The sequence below is a fragment of the Belonocnema kinseyi genome, chromosome 3, assembly GCF_010883055.1.
Source record: "Belonocnema kinseyi isolate 2016_QV_RU_SX_M_011 chromosome 3, B_treatae_v1, whole genome shotgun sequence".
Lineage (NCBI taxonomy): Eukaryota > Metazoa > Arthropoda > Insecta > Hymenoptera > Cynipidae > Belonocnema > Belonocnema kinseyi.
Window position 1 is genome coordinate 24,956,336 of NC_046659.1, and position 4,020 is coordinate 24,960,355.

General features: G+C 36.0%; 1 protein-coding gene across 1 annotated transcript in view; it reads left to right on the plus strand.

Moving 5' to 3' along the window:
* Positions 1 to 4,020, plus strand: part of LOC117169746 (26S proteasome regulatory subunit 6A-B) — a 147,527-nt gene that overhangs the window by 142,927 nt on the left and 580 nt on the right. The gene's annotated exons all lie outside the window — the stretch shown is intronic.

A 4,020-nucleotide genomic window follows, 5' to 3' on the forward strand; every position in this document is an offset into this window, starting at 1 on the left:
TTTCCCTTTCGGGGTAGGCGTGACTCACTCGGTAGGGGAAAGGAGTAGTGTGTGGAAGGGATAGAGAATTTTCAGATTGATCCAGAATTCTCGTGTTATTTACGTAAATAACACGTTCGTTCCATAACACTGCTCCGACCCAGGTTGCTGATCAATCTCTCTAGCAATCACCCCAAGAGAAGAACCTCACGAAGTCTTTATGTAAGGTTCCCCACTTGGGTCCATTAGTGGCCAAGGTCCTTTATTCCACGCGTCATTCACTCTTTTTAGTAACTATTTGCCGCCGTACTTTCCTGTCCTGGCATACTTCTCTAGCTTCTTTTGTGTCCATGCATTCTTTCATGCCGACTCTCGTGTTTCTGTCACTTCTTATGTCTCTTCTAACTAGGGTCTCATTCACACATTCTAACCATTCTTTCCGCGGTCTACCTTTGGACACGCTGCCATTTACTTTACCTTGATACACTTGTTTCGTTAGTCGTTCATTTGGCATTCTCTCAAAATGTCCGAATCATCTTAACCGATTTCTTTCCCATGTGTCTTCTAGCGTCTCTTCTGCACCACATTCTTTTAGAATTATCTCGTTACTTACTTTGTCCATCAGGGTTTTACCGCATATTATGCGCATGAATCTAAAGTCAATTGCGTTAATTTTACTTTATCTTTTTCTTGTTAAGTCCATGTCTCGCTACCGTATAGTACAGTCGGTACAAATATAGAATTATTTATTGCCATTTTAGCTTTATTTGATATATTTTTACTTCTGATAAGGGGACATGCGCTACCAATAACTTTCTTACCTTTGTTTATGCGTCTATCTAATTCCTTATCTATCTTCCCGTCCCTAGTAAATAAGCTACCAAGGTATACGAACTTATCAACTTGTTCAATTCTCTCATCATTTAATAAAATATTGCATAGTGTTTTCTCACTCTTTCCTTCAAACACCATAGTTTTTGTTTTATTTGCGTTAATTTTGAGGCCCATGCCCTTCATGCTTGCATCTAGTTTATTCAACATTCTTTTTAAGTCTTAATAGACTCTGCCATAACAACCTTATTATCTGCGAACGCCAACCCACGGACCCTTACTGTTTCGAGATCCGCACCTTCTTCGTCGAAGAGAGCCATTCTTAAACACTTGTCCATAAATAATATAAATAACCATGAAGACATAACGCATTCTTGTCTAACTCCTTGAATAATATCGAAACAGTCACTCAGTTTCCTATTCACTCTTACACTCGCTTTGCTACCTGTTTATATTGTTTTTATAGCTTGTAGGAGCCATCCATTGACTCCATATTCTTTCAGGACTTCCTAAAGTTTACTTCTATCTACCTTGTCAAAAGCTTTTTCTAGGTCAACAAATGCAAAGAAAACTTTTTTCCTACTTTCAAACTTTTTTCTGTTATTTGCCTAAAGCTAAATATTTGATCCGTACATGACTTTCCTGGCATAAACCCACTTTGGACTTCCCAAATCTTTGCTTCTGTTATTTTCATTACCCTACGAATAAGTATTTTTGAATATATTTTACTTGCGGTGCTTAATAAGCTAATCCCTCTGTAATTATTGCAGTCGCTTTTATCTCCCTTTCTTTTGTATATTGGTACGATAAAGGCTTTTTTCTAATCGTCTAGGATGTCTACCATCTCGAAACATAAATTTATCAATTTGCACAGTCTATGTGGTATACACGCGCCACCGTGCTTAAGCATTTCAGCGTTAATACCATCTACCCGGCAGCCTTACCGTTTTTCAAGTTGTTAATTATATCCCTACCCTCAGTGACAAAAACTTTCTCAATTAAATGTTCCATCGCATTGTGTTCAACATCGCAGTTGTGATGTCCTATAGCTCCATCTCCGAATTGTCTCCTAAAATAGTCTCTGAAAGCCTCGAGTATTCCGTCTGCATCATATACCATTTCCCGCCTACTATTTCTCATGTTGACAAATCCTGTACTTTTGTTTCCTTTCATTTTTTTATAAAGTAGTTTCCTTCTTCCTTCAAAGTCGTTTTGTACTTTCATCTCTTCTTCTGCTCTAATTATATATTTACTTTCCTCAACTAATCGTTTAAGTATCCTTTTTTCGCGTCTATAATCATTTCTGCGTCTACTTATTTCCTCATTGCTAAGACCTGCGATGTTCAAAGTTCTCTTGTACGCTTCTCTTTTTGCTTTTTTGGCAGCCTCAATTTCATGAATCCACCACGCATCACCAGACATTCTACCTACAACTGCTGTACCACACACTTCGATCGTACATCTAACAAAGATATCGCGTAACATTATCCAAGCGCCCTGTAAATCTTTGTTTTTCATACGGTCCTCCCATATTGCCCTATCTATGCTTTCTATTATCTTATTTTGGAAATCTATTCGCACATTCGGTTTCTTTAGGTTCTCAATTTTGATTCGCGTTTTTTTTTCTTGTTTCTCTTTTTTCTCCATCCCCGACCTAAGTTAATTTTTTAAATCAGAAGGTAATGATCAGTATTGCATTCAGGACCCCTCATGACCCTTGTATCTTTGACTAACTCTCTTAGTCTTTCATCCACAACAACAAAGTCAATTATACTGCGGCTATTTCCTTGACACCAGGTGTACATGTGGATCATTTTATGCCTAAACCAAGTATTTGTAATAAACAGACCCCTTTCTAAGCATAGACCGACTAATTTATCTCCGTTATAGTTTATTATTGGATCCCCAAAATTACCTAATACTCTTTCTGTATCCTGATTTTGGATGCCCACCCATCCGTTCATGTATCCTAGTAGAATTTTTCTTTCCACATGTTCGCAAATATTTATTGTGTCATTTAAAGTTTCCCAGAAGACGTCTTTTACTTCTCTAGGATCACTATGAACTGGCGCGTAGCATCCTATGATAAATAATCTTCTGATTCCTACTTTCATCCTAGCCCACAGCAGTCTGGGAGATACGAAACCATGGTCTCCGAGATGCTGTTTTGCTTTTTCATTCAAAATCAAACCTAATCCTTATTTACCATGTGATTCACAGTCTACTCCTGACCATATTTCAAATCCGCCTTTCAACACGCCGTTTTTTATGTCTTTGGTTTCGCAGCCCTTTTTCTTTTTTAAATAAATATATAAATATAATGAAATATAAAAAAATATAATTAAATATAGATAAATTATGTAAAAAATATTTTTGAACTGAAATGGTGGATCATCAAAAAAAAAAAAGAATCAAGTATTTTCACCTTCAACTATGATTTGTTGTATTTGCAGTAAAAAAAGATGAAACAGATTCATTTTTAATCAAATAGTTGTGATTTTCAGCCAAAACTATGCAAATTCCATCTAAACATATGCAGTTTTCGTCCAAAAAAATGAATTTTCAACAACAAAGTTACATTTTCAACCAAAAAGAATGACTCCATAACAAAATGACTAAATTTTCAACAAATTAATCAGATTTACTTCAATTTTCGAATTGTTTCCTCTGTGTGTCCCACATTTGTTACTCGATTTCATTCATATTGTTTATGGCAGATAGTCGGTTGCACTGAACTTGATTTTGAACCAAAGATCATTTGAAACAAAGAAATTAAATGTGATTTTTTTCGTGAGATCTACAAGAGTCATTATCATTGGCAAAGGTTGACATTCACTAACGACATTTTTTTAATACATATAATGACATACAATTCTTTTGGTGCAGTCGAAGATTAGTGAAATCGTATGCTTACTATCAATTGGGTTTATCGATCGCACAACTGGAAGTGAGAGAGTGTGAGGGTGATTAAGCGACAATCTGAGGTCAAAATGGCGCTGAAGACAAGCAGAGACGAGATGCTGTCAGAGAGTTTCCAAAGATTCTTGATTGAAATCACAAGAAATTTCGGATATTCCTAATTTCCCAAAGTGTTTTCAGCAAAAAGGCCATTGTGCTCAGTTACTTTTTTAGTAAACCTTGTTTTTTATTCCGAATATGGAAATTGGTAAAAGAGACGCTTCTTATGACTTTTTATCATTCAATCAAGCT